The sequence below is a fragment of the Periplaneta americana genome, chromosome 4 (assembly GCF_040183065.1).
Source record: "Periplaneta americana isolate PAMFEO1 chromosome 4, P.americana_PAMFEO1_priV1, whole genome shotgun sequence".
In the NCBI taxonomy this organism is placed as follows: domain Eukaryota; kingdom Metazoa; phylum Arthropoda; class Insecta; order Blattodea; family Blattidae; genus Periplaneta; species Periplaneta americana.
Window position 1 is genome coordinate 83623004 of NC_091120.1, and position 13652 is coordinate 83636655.

A 13652-nucleotide genomic window follows, 5' to 3' on the forward strand; every position below is an offset into this window, starting at 1 on the left:
TATCAACAATACAACAATGAGTTCAGATAAACACACTTCACCATGGATACGATACGTACATGCGCAGTATCAGTGCGAGAATTTCAGTGCTGTTTGTTTTGGCGCATACAGTATATTACATAATGCTATCAATGAATTATTGAGATGAATATTTCCTAGAGAAAGACGTAATTCTCTATAAATTTATAGGGCTATAGGGTGATTAAGGAAGAATAGAAATATTTTAGGAGGTGGTAGTTTGGACTATTCCAGTACAAAAGTTTATAATAAAATTATAAACATGTGTTCTATTTTCAATGGATGTGTAGATACAATTGTTTGGAACGTTACGCGTAACAACACTTACAAATGGTATGAAGGAACGACAGACGACTACCTACTATTGACTATGTACGAAGGAATAGTACATATCGCTCTTATGAGATCGCCTGACAGCAGCACTATTCATAATGGTTGCAGAGAAACAGCTGTTTGTTGTTCGCCTCTAAAGATCCGATGTGCGCACAAGTCTCAAAGGGATGACAAGCATTCAGCACTCTAACATATGACTGCGACAAAGCAGTCATTGGAGAGTGTTTTTCTCGGGTTACTCCCGTTTCCCTTTATCATTCCACCAATACACTCCACTTCCTCCTCATTTCATCTATCATCCGCAATAGTAAAAATAGACTACTGGCGTTACCCTACGGGTTTCCGATGTTGATATAGGAAGGGCTTGGGGTTCAGACCCCTGGGGTTTATCAGACTACTCGTATGTGGATTGAGGGCTAGGCAGGATGGCCTACCTGTCAGTTTCGGATTCACGAATTCCACCAGGCCACGTGTCGGACTTGGGTAATCATCGCATATAAGGGCGCACAATGGTCCAAACCGTGCCTAAGTGTATGGACCCGTCACTGGTCCAGCCCCGTAAAAAGCCAAGTCAACATGTGACTGCTGTAGGCCTACAATTGTGTTCTTACACTTTTGGATATTACAAATGTTACTTTAGAGGATTCCACATTAAGAAAAAAGCGTTGATCTTATGGGCCTTGCTTAGTACACTGTTGCCGCAAGATGCTTCCGTTAGAAGAAAGAGTGAGGTATAGTATCTCTATCTCACAAAATAGGCAAGTCGAGTCCAAATGATTGAAAGAACCTATTAATGCCATAATGATTTCTGAAAAAAAAAAAACATACATTATATTTTATATACATTACAATTAAATTTTGGACATTTTGGCCATTAATCAAATTTTGGATACCCGAACTAGGTTATAAAACAATAAAAATAAACATTAAAATACAGTTCAGGCACCTAAAAATACAATTTTACGCAGCTGGAAATACGATTTTAGGCACCTAAATATTTTTACCCACTCCAACTACAATAACTATAACGATGCAAATAGTGAATATTAAGGATCACGCTATACAGTGATAAAGACAGTAAAAATTATTGTGGTTAGGAACTTCATTTTATTATGTCTTCAATTATGAACAATCAACTTATTATTAATGAATTCATTGGCCTCATTGCTCTGTATGGTTGCTGATACATACGTCTCAGTATTACAATTAAACTAATTGATTTCTTATTAACACATTATTCATAATTGCCTTTCCAGGACATAATGATCAATGATCATAATACAAACCTAAATTTTCTCTTGTAAGACTTTATCTTTTGTTAGTTTTGCGCTTGTAACATGGTTCTATCTTTCTAAGCGACACTGTTCTTTTGTATTCCTACTGCCCACTCAAGTGCTCAAAAAACCTGTTACTTTCCGGGAATTTTTTCATTCCTACAACCAAACTATTACAATGTCTTTGAGCCAGAAGTTCCTCTTTCATTGCTGCACTAAAAATTTCTCGCCCGTGTCGGACTGATTAAGGCTGGTTCACAATAAACCGGGAACGGAAACGAGAACGAGAACGGAATATTAAATACGTTTATTTTAACAATATTTCCGTTCTCGTTGTCGTTTCCGTTCCAGGTTCATTGTGGACCAGCCTTTAGCCTCCCTGCCTTCCAACGTGGCGACCCAGGTTCGATTCCATCTGAGCCAGAAAGAAATTTGTGTGGACAAAGCGGGCGCGCGGAGTTTTTCTCGGTGTTCTCCCGTTTCAATACACCTCAACACCCTCGTTCTGAGAATCCCGAATCAATCCTCCAAAACAAATACAAAATGACTGATAGTTGTACACATTTAGTTTTAATAAAGCTATTACTGCTACACGAAAAAAAAAAAAAAACATTAACAAAACAGAAATACGTATTTTTCTACTCTAAAACTTTAAAATAACTCATAATGGGGAAAAATAGGTATTTTACGCACCATAAAGCTCATACCAAATGTTAACATTTTGTGTAAAACTTTAACTTGAAGCTATTTCAGCAGTGTTACTTTATTCCTGCAGAAAAAAAAATTGGCATTTAGTCTAAAATCCGAGGTCTAATTATAGCATATTACATGCAGTATATATATATATATATATATATATATATATATATATATATATATATATATATATATATCTCAACATCGCAGACAATGTTATACTTATTTTAACAGTGTGAAATCTTGGCCTCAACTGTACTGTCTGTTGAAGTCCACAGTGGATATGTTTGACAAGAGAGCGGAAGGCTATTCTACTAATTTAGCTGTAACCCCGTTATTCATAAATTAAATATATGGTAATTTAAGAAATGTAACAATATTTTAGCACATGAAATCGCTCTCTTCTCAATGAAATTGTGTTCTTTTAATTAAATGGAACTAACTAATTACTAATTCTCAAGAAAACATTTATAAATAGTTCATGGGAACAGCCCGCATATATTCAATGCTTTTTTCTTAACGTGAAATCCTCTATAGCAACACCGCACATCTTTAAACATGATGAATATGCCGATATGGTATTTGTATATGAGTTTTGTGACGGAAATCTGTAGCTGTCCACAGGGAATACCGTTGACGGTTTCCTAATCGCAGAATACCCAATTCAAGAGCGTTTATTAGTGTTTATAACAAATTGTACGAGACTGGTACAGTTTCCTGTGGTCATATTTCTTTTTTTCATAACGTGCAAATGAACGAACTGTGGATGAAGTAGAAGGAATTCTTCAGTCGGTAGAACGTAATCTTACAACAAACATACGAATTTCTGCAAGTATTGGTGTTCCACTGCGGGCTAAAGCAAGGAGATGCACTATCACCTTTACTTTTTAACTCCGCTCTAGAACATGCTATTAGAAAAGTTCAGGATAACACAGAGGGTTTGTAATTGAACGGGTTACATCAGCTTCTTGTCTATGCGGGTGACGTGAATATATTAGGAGAAAATCCACAAACGATTAGGGAAAACACGGAAATTTTACTTGAACCAAGTAAAGCGTTAGGTTTGGAAGTAAACCCCGAAAAGACTAAGTATATGATATCTTGTGACTAGAATAGTGTACGAAATGGAAATAAGCTTATAAAAATTGGAGATTTAGCCTTCGAAGACGTGGGAAAATTAAAATATCTTGGGGCAACAGTAACAAATACAAATGACACTCGGGAGGAAATTAAATGCAGAATAAATATGGGAAATGCGTGTTATTATTCGGTTGAGAAGCTTTTGTCATCTAGTCTGCTGTCAAAAAATCTGAAAGTTAGAATTTATAAAACAGCTATATTACCGGTTGTTCTGTATGGCTGTGAAACTTGGACTCTCACTTTGGGAGAGGAACAGAGATTAAGGGTGTTTGAGAATAAGGTTCTTAGGAAAATATTTGGGGCTAATTGTAAGAGGGATGAAGTTACAGGAGAATGGAGAAAGTTACACAACACAGAACTGCACGCATTGTATTCTTCACCCGACATAATTAGGAGCCACCGGCGTGGCTCAGTCGGTTAAGGCTCTTGCCTATCGGTCTGAAGTTGCGCTGGGGCGCGGGTTCGATCGCCGCTTGGGCTGATTATCTGGTTGGGTTTTTTCCGAGGATTTTCCCCAACCGTAAGGTGAATGCCAGATAATCTATGGCGAATCCTCAGCCTCATCTCGCCAAATACCATCTCGCTATCACCAATCTCATCGACGCTAAATAACCTCATAGTTGATACAGCGTAGTTAAATAACCAACTAAAAATAAAGACAAAATTAAGAACATTAAATCCAGACGTTTGAGATGGGCGGGCATGTAGCACGTATGGGCGAATCCAGAAATGCATATAGAGTGTTAGTTGGGAGGCCGGAAGGAAAACGACCTTTGGGGAGGCCGAGATGTAGATGGGAGGATAATATTAAAATGAATTTGAGGGATGTGGGATATGATGATAGAGACTGGATTAATCTTGCACAGGATAGGAACCGATGGCGGGCTTATGTGAGGGCGGTAATGAACCTGTGGATTCGTTAAAAGCCATTTGTAAGGAAGTAAGTAATCTGTGTTCCACAGACAAGCGTATGATGAACATAACATCAGTAGGGCTTGTATTCTTTTTATGTACAGCGAGTGCAACACGAAGAAGAAGATGAAGCTAGAAGACTGTTATTTTGTCCATAAATAATTCTGCAGTGCCTGGGAAAAGTGACATAAGTCAGTTTCCACAAACCTTTTTTGATAATTTATTGACAACTTACGGAACATCTGCTCGCTTGGAAAAAAATACGTATTTCTCCCATTACAATAATTCATACAGAAAAAAATCAAATCGACATAAACCAGTGTAAGTCGTCAATAAATTATCAAAAATGGTTTGTGGAAGCTGACAAGTTATGTCACTCTTCCCAAGCACTGCAGATCAAAAAAAAAAAGTAAATCCATGGCGCTACAGCCCTGAAGGGCCAAGTCCGACCAGCCGGCTGCTGGCCTCACGTTCACATGCCGAAGGAGAGATGGACGATCATCCAACCAGAATGGAGGTATCGTGTGGTTAGCACGATGATCCCCCCAGCCGTTATAGCTGGTTTGCTGAACCGGATTTTCGCTACCTATCGTAGCTCCCCAAGTGCATCAAGATGCTGGATGGGCACCGGTCCCGCACACTGGCCGAAATTTCATGAGAAAATTTCTTCCCCCATAGATTACTTCCATTAATACTGTTCACCGTTGAAGCTATTTCACTTTTGACGGTATAAACAACATCCGTGGTCCAATAAAAATCCACACGCCATTGTGGAAATAGTCTAAATTATTAACATTGCATCTTATGAATGTGTAGTTGATTGGACCTGCTGTGCTACCGAATCATATTAAGGACGCAGATACTTAGCAAAACGAGCTTCCAATGTTGTTCCCTTAGCATGACGGATGTCCTGTACATTTTAGCCGTCAGGTTACACAGGATCTAAATCTCACACTTCTCGAATGATGGACTGGCCGCAGTGGTTATGTGCATTGGTCACCAAGATTCCCACACCTTACTCCTGTCGGATTTTTGTCTGTGGAGGTGGATGAAAGGTGAAGTGTATAAATACAAAGTAAAAACTAGAGACGAATTGGTCGTTCGCTTTATGAATAGTGCTGCCCTCATTAAAGAACAAGACAACCAAAGAAGAGAAACACTTATTGATGTCAACAGAGCGGAAACATGCATTGAAGCCGGTGGTGGAAATTTTTGTACCATTACTTTGAACTGTTGAAATATGATACCTTGTAAATAAGCAATTAATCTAATCATTAAGTCATTTTTATTTTCTTCTTTTCACTTGTAATGCTTGTTATGTGTAACGTTCAAACCGCTGTATCTCTACGCCCATTGAAAATTGGACACATGCTTGTATCAACATTTTTATTCAGAATAGTTCACACTACCATCCCATAACATATTTACTATTCCTCCTAAATTATCCTGTACATAAATAAAACAATACGTAAACATACAGGGTGAGTCAGGAGTAAAGACGCATGTTGTGAGGGATTATAATATTGGCGATTCTGAACAAAAGAGTTATATGAACATATGCCCTGTTCTTAACAGTATGTAACATACAGCTGTTCGAAAATCGCGGGCGTCAGTCTCATGTCCTTCATCAGCATTCGCATGCAAACGCAACTAAAACGACATTAGGTTCCAGTAGGATCAGTGAAACGCATCCTGGGCGTTGGTTCTGTCGCGGTGAAATCTTTTCTTGACCACCGAGGTCACCCGACTTTATTCAATTGGATTAATCTGTGTGGGGTTGCCTTAAGAGCGAAATCTATGACTACAAGCGCGAAGTGGAAACAAAAGCTGCAAAGTGCGTTGAAGTTGAAGGGTGGACTTTTTGAACATGTGCTGTAAAGAGAAGTACACAATTAAATAGAACATAAGAAACAATGTTTTCATTTACTATCACCTGCACTTTTCCCGTTCCTCGTTGTTTCCATTAGTTTTCTCCGAAACCGTTAAGAACAGGGCATATGTTCACATAAACGTTTTTGTTCAGAATCACCAATGTTATCAACCCTCAAACCATGTACCTTTCCCCCTGACTCACTCTGTATATGAAGCGTTTTCCGTTCTATTAGTAATATTTAGTCCATAATTTCGGCTTTTATTTATCTACAATAAACGCAAATAATTTTCGGTGTGTTCGACATGGGCGTCTGGCATTCTTCAGACAGTAAAGAATATCATATTGGCAACTGACAAAAAATTATGCTCTATGCGGTGTTCGAGCCACTGGCGGCTTCATTGCAACACTAAATCTGGGCTGCTTAGTCGTAATGTCCATCGTTGTTATAGGAAATTGACAATAATTAACAATCTTTGTATCTTTTTACGTAATTTTCTCAACAAATTTCGAAAAATACGAACTCTTTGAAATTAATAATAACGTACAAATTCCAGTGAATTAAATGTTACTATCTCGAGGTCCTGTTGTGTAACAATATGTAGTTTCTCTGCTTCACATAATGTTAGAAGATTAATTCATCTACACAATTTATGTTAACGAAAATTTCAGAATTATTTAACACTTTCGTGCTAGTGCATTGCGCTTATAAACCAGGAGGCTCCGATTCATATGCTGCCCCAACATGAATTTATAACGTATGTCGGACAAGTCTGTGGTCCAAGCAACACAGGGGGTGTTCTCCAAGTATTCTTGTTCCCCAGCGACACCTCAACAATTCTATCATCATCAATCATTCATTACAAGTGCAACGAAGACCCACTCTGCCTGTGATGCACTCTGGATAGTCATTGACGAACTAAGTGGATTAACTTCTCGGCACTGTATAGCGATATCTATGAACACGCTTGTAGAGTCGGGGCGAATAAGAATTAAGGACCCTGCCAATGAACAAGAATATCTTATTGCAAAAATTGATTTTGGAACCTTAAAAAAAATTCTTAGCATCGCTAACTTCGAATAAATTGTTTTTGGCATACAGCCAGTCTAGGTTTCTGTCCGCCCTTCCTTTCGTAGCAGACAGATTTCGTTAATATCCAGTATCTACAAATCAATTCATCTAGGCAGCTGTAGCAGCAGCAGTAAACGACGCTTTCAACTAATTTGCGACCAAGAGTTCAGTCGTTTCGGCGAAATACTTAATTAGATGTCTTACGTCATTCTGAACAATCTCAGAGAACATGTAACATTAGACCTGCCAACTTACGCGAGACGAAATGCGGAAGATAGAATTTAGTAGCGGATATCCTTTCTAAAGTCTGATTAGTGTAACATGTAGCTAATCGGCGATATATGCATTGGAAGGGAAAGGAACTGGCCACTCTACCCCATTATATCCTGGCCTCGTTGCCTCATGAGTGATTCCTTATTGATACCTATCACTTATGTCTTGACAGTTGACTAAAAACAACATCCTTTCTAATAATAATAATAATAATAATAATAATAATAATAATAATAATAATAATAATAATAATAATAATACAGTTATATTACCGGTTGTTCTGTATGGTTGTGAAACTTGGACTCTCACTTTGAGAGAGGAACATAGGTTCAGGGTGTTTGAGAATAAGGTGCTTAGGAAAATATTTGGGGCTAAGCGGGATGAAGTTACAGGAGAATGGAGAAAGTTACACAACACAGAACTTCACGCATTGTATTCTTCACCTGACATAATTAGGAACATTAAATCCAGACGTTTGAGATGGGCAGGGCATGTAGCACGTATGGGCGAATCCAGAAATGCATATAGAGTGTTAGTTGGGAGACTGGAGGGAAAAAGACCTTTAGGGAGGCCGAGACGTAGATGGGAGGATAATATTAAAATGGATTTGAGGGAGGTGGGGTATGATGATAGAGACTGGATTAATCTTGCACAGGATAGGGACCGCTGGCGGGCTTATGTGAGGGCGGCAATGAACCTTCGGGTTCCTTAAAAGCCATTTGTAAGTAAGTAAGTATAATAATAATAATAATAATAATAATAATAATAGCAATGAGAAGAAAACTTAACATTAAACACAAAAGTTATGCGATCACCTTTAAATCCCGGACATTGCCGTGTCAATGCAAGAGGGTGGAAACCGTGAGCTGCGGCTGATTTGCGCATTATGCGTGGAACTTGGAAGACCTGCAATTCAACCACTAACTGATGTCAATCCCACAGTAGCGACCTGCTTTCCATACGGCTCGTCTGTTGGTCGCAGAGTGTAGAAGTTATCAAACATCAAAATTCAACATGGGCAACAAATCGCCAAAAAATCTTGTCTGAAGTTTTTTGTTCGGGTACAGTGTTCTTTCATAGACCATAAACTTACAATAAGGAACCCACATTCTTACTTCCCTGCTGAATGAAGTATGCCAAGGAAATTGTTTCTCTCTAAAATCCATTGTCTTATGCCGGTTTGAACACAGGAATCTCAGATTCAACGAGTAAGCGAACGATTCAATGTAAGCAAAATCCCGAGTGTCTTATATGCGGAAATGTTTTGTCAAATCAGTCGATGGTGCCGAATAAACTAAAAATGTATTTATAACTGCCGTTTTCAAATTCATACTTGTGTGAATCAGCATTTTTCTACCATGAAAATATTGAAATCTAAAAAATAAAAAAAGGAACAGACTGCTGCATCTTGAAGATGATTTACGTGTTAGCCTGTCACTCATAAGGCCACGTATAGAGAAACACTATGCAATCCACCAAGCGCAGACTTCACATTAATTTAAATAGGTGAGTTTTCAAAAACGATAATACAAATCTTTCATCGGGCATCCAGTATAGATATGGTGGGATTTTTGACACATAGGTATTGTATCTTTGTTTTTTATAATGCCATTCAATTTCCTGCTTTTTTTTTTTTAGATTGCATGTTAACATCGACCTATCTACAACACTGGATGTCCGACACTACATAGAAGTTATCAGTGCTTTTTTTCTGGCAGAACGCGCAGGAACGGCTTAGACCTTGAAAGTCTTAGTTGGACGAAAAGGAGGTTAAAAATGACAAAATTCCCATGCAATGAACAGTAATAATCTTCCCGTTCGCTATAAAATAGTCTATATAGAGTTCCACTACCTTTTTCTCTAGAAGAAAGCACTGGTTATTATTATTATTATTATTATTATTATTATTATTATTATTATTATTATTATTTGCTCACATGCTTTGCGCCACCGCGTATTTTACGCACCCTAATTTTTAAAGGATTATTTTGAACTTTAATTTTGCTGTGTGTATTTTGCGCTCACATTTTACGTACAATTTTTTTCAGTGTAGGCCTAGTAGGAATTTTCCTTCCTTAAATTCCATTGGCAATACTTGCATTCCACGGCATTGTTCATTGACCAGTACCCAACCCAACTACCTGCTTCACAAGGGAACCCTAAATAACGTCACTTCACACTAACGCTTGTCCTTTTAAATTACCCCTATGGGCAGTGATTGTGACAAGTCCGAGAACAGTAAATACCATTCGAGATTCCAACACCGGTAATTCTAGTAATGTTAGCTTAAAGGCTGGTTCACAAAAAACCGGAAACTGAAACGACAACAAGAACGAGAACGGAAATAATGTTAAAATAAGTGTATTTAAATGCGAGCGTTCACAAAAATTAATTAATTGTGAATGCTCACATTTAAATACATTTATTTTAACAATATTTCCGTTCTCGTTCTCGTTCCATTCCCGGTTTATTGTGAACCAGCCTTTACTGTTTAACATAGGCTAATATATCGTGCAACATGAAGAATGCATCGATCAACCATCTATAAGCCTATAAACTCGTACAATGTGCTCAATTAAAGACTTCCTATTGAGAATGGTATGTACTTTGCATTCATTATGATTGTCATATACCCTATTTAATTATTATTTATAAATTCAAGATTACCAGTACGTAGTCTTAGGTGACAAAAGTACTGTATTCTTAATTACTATATACTCGAATAAAACCAAGATCAAGAAGTCTAATTTAAAAAATGCGCATATTTTACGCACCCCAATTTTTCAAACAGCCAAAATAGATTGAAAAGTGCGCAAATTACGCGAGCAAATACATTATTATTATTATTATTATTATTATTATTATTATTATTATTATTATTATTATTATTATTATTATTATTAGGCCTATAAAAACAAATAAGTGTGTCGCGATATCGTGAGCGTTCAGTAAAGTGTGTCATCACTCAAAGAAGGTTGGGAACCACTGCTTTAATCTATTCCACTTTTGAAGGCTGGGTGGGCCCTTAATACAGTGAAAGTCTTACACCGACACTAGTTTTTTCATAAAATTTAAGTATCTTACCGGTTACTCGTTTAAAATATCTTAAGGTAAATGCTTTGAAGAACATAATTCAAGCATTAAAACCACACATCCAAGTCCTGTGACAGGGAATCAACTTTTCTGGGTGAATCTGTTTCCACAACACTAGTTCATTGGGTACTGAAACGATGGAAGCAACGTGTGAAAATTCTATCTGACGTGAGAAGTTAATTTTATACAGCCTATGCGATCTGATTCGGCTCGATGAGTAAAGTTTCTAAGTATATATTTTTTCACTGGACGACTGAAATATTCTGCGTCATTTTAATGTATGACTAACGTTTAGAAAAAAAGAGAGAGAGGGAAGTCGTTATCCGGGTCCTGTAAATAAAACAAGTACTTCGCTGTAATCTGGGAGGTATAAATTGATATCATCCAGTAGTACATGTAGCTATAAGGGTGAATACCGTGCCATGTGGGTATTAGAAACGTGTGTACTAGTGGACCTTAAAGTTTTCCAATTTTAGACGTCGGCCGCTGAGCAGTTGGTCTGACGTCGGTAGCATAAACAAACTTCTGACTGGACACGTAACAGCATAAGGTGGCAAGAAATACTCCAGCTTAAAATAGCCGACTCGAAACTCGTGTGAAATGTTGATGTCAGTTATGGGTGATATTTGATGACGTACGCGATCGAGTCCCGCTAAGTTGTAGTCAGAGGCAATGAATTGTAATCAGCGAACAACAATATATTATTCCAACGATTCTTCGTAACAGAAATATGGAATCTGCGGAACGCCAATAACGACATATTTATTACCAATATTCTCATGAAATATGTATTAGGATAAGAATAAATACCTTGATTGGCTCAGCTTTTCGAAGGCCGGACTTGAAACGGATCCTTGCACTTATGTTTGCTTTGATCCATTCTGCGCTCTATACAGAGTGGTTCAAAAGCGAAGTCAACCGGCGAGGAGGTGGATCAGAGCAATGTTTAGAGCAAAAAGTCCTTTGTCATTTTTATTTTCAACGGTTTCACAGTTATATCAATCATGTAATTCAAAATAAGGGTGATCTGGTGTTAACGTACGGGCTGCAATACTGTATATGACATTTTAATTGTGCAAATCTAGTTTTTCAGGTAAAGCTCCCTGTAAAGTAGATTTGAATTCGAAGGGAAAAATTGTTCTGGGCCGGGTATCGATTCCAGGACCTCTGGTTGAACGTACCAACCCTCTACCAACTGAGCTACCCAGGAACTCCACCCGATATCGTCTCAATTTTTCCCTTTATATCCACACAACTCACGTGGGCTGACGAGACGCCAGAGACCCACATCGAGTGCACAAAAACTCTGTGTGACTTGGAATTGTGGTTCTCTGTTAACGTACCTACAGTAACGCATATATTATGTAAATCTAGTTTTTCAGGTAAAGCTCTCTGTGAACCTCTACTTCAAATTTTATAAGACAATGGCAGTACATTTTTCGTTTATGGATAACACTTATTACGAACACTTACGACAACAATTAATTGAAAGAGCTGAAGGTTCTGAAATGCGTTTTATTGATATCACAAACAGTTCATTCACTTGTAGACCATTAGAGAAATGAAACAATACGAAACTACCTCAACTATCAAAAGAGAAACAAAAATAGTTTAAGCAAATCAAGCTTTAAGGTATAACTCCCTGTAAAGTTTATTTGAATAATTTCGAGGGAAAAATTGTTCCAGGGCCGGGTATCGAACCAGGGACCTTTGGTTAAACGTACCAACGCTCTACCAACTGAGCTACTCGGGAACTCTACGAGACACCGATCCAATTTTTCCCTCTATATCCACAGATCTCAAAATGGGCTGACAATAGTCAAGCAACCAACATTGAGTGCACACTAACTCTGTGTGACTTAAATTGTGGCTTTCTGTTAACGAACAGAGACGTGTATTATGCAAATCAAGCTTTCAGGTATAAGTCCCTGTAAAGTTGATTTGAATAATTTCGAGGGAAAAATTGATCCGGGGCCGGGTATCGAACCCGGTATAACTCCCCGTAAAGTTGATTTCAATAATTTCGTCACTGTTCGTTAACAGAAAACCACAATTTAAGTCACACAGAGTTAGTGTGCACTCAATGTTGGTTGCTTGACGGTTATCACCTACTTTGAGGTCTGTGGATATAGAGGGAAAAATTGGATCGGTGTTTGGTAGAGTTCCCGGGTAGCTCAGTTGGTAGAGCGTTGGTATCTTTAACCAAAGGTCCCGGATTCGATACCCGACCCCAGAACAATTTTGCCCTCGAAATTATTAAAAAATAGTTTAAAGTTAATAAACAACTTAGATGCAACACGTGTCCATAATTTACCTGTACATAGAGTGTAGGCCTATGTAGAGAAGTAACCTAGAACTCCCAAGAAATCACTGAATAACTGCAGTCAGAAAACGTCTGTGCTCTAATTCATGTAGTTTATGTTGGAGATAAATAAGATACAAAACTGTTGTAGAAATGAATGTTGGGCGGCTAATTACCAAAAAGAAATGACATGTATAATAGACGAAGAACTTCAAAGAAAACGTTCAAGAAATTAATGGGAACAAAAGGTTTGTAATTACGAAAGTTAAAATACTCAACTATAGGTAGAGTAATAGATATAGAGAAGACTTCAGAAGAACAAAGATAAAAATAATTTAAGTAGTAAAAGAAGAGACGAGACGGAAGAGGAAGAGAGAGAGAATCAAGAAGAAACACGACTGAAATTACAGTAAATGTTTCAAAATTTTGAAAACTGTAAAACAATGGAGATATTCGAACGAAGAAAGATGATGATAGCAAGGACGAAAAGAAGGGAACGATTCAAATTGGGACAATCTGTTCCAGTTTCAGAGGTGACATTCCTAAAGTATGAATAGGATGACGAGAGAAAAGAGGAGCAAAGTTCATGAAATTGGAGCAAATGCTTCAAATTTCAGGTAAGACATTAGTAAAGAAAAGTAGGAAGAGAATTTGAGAGAATTTAATTGT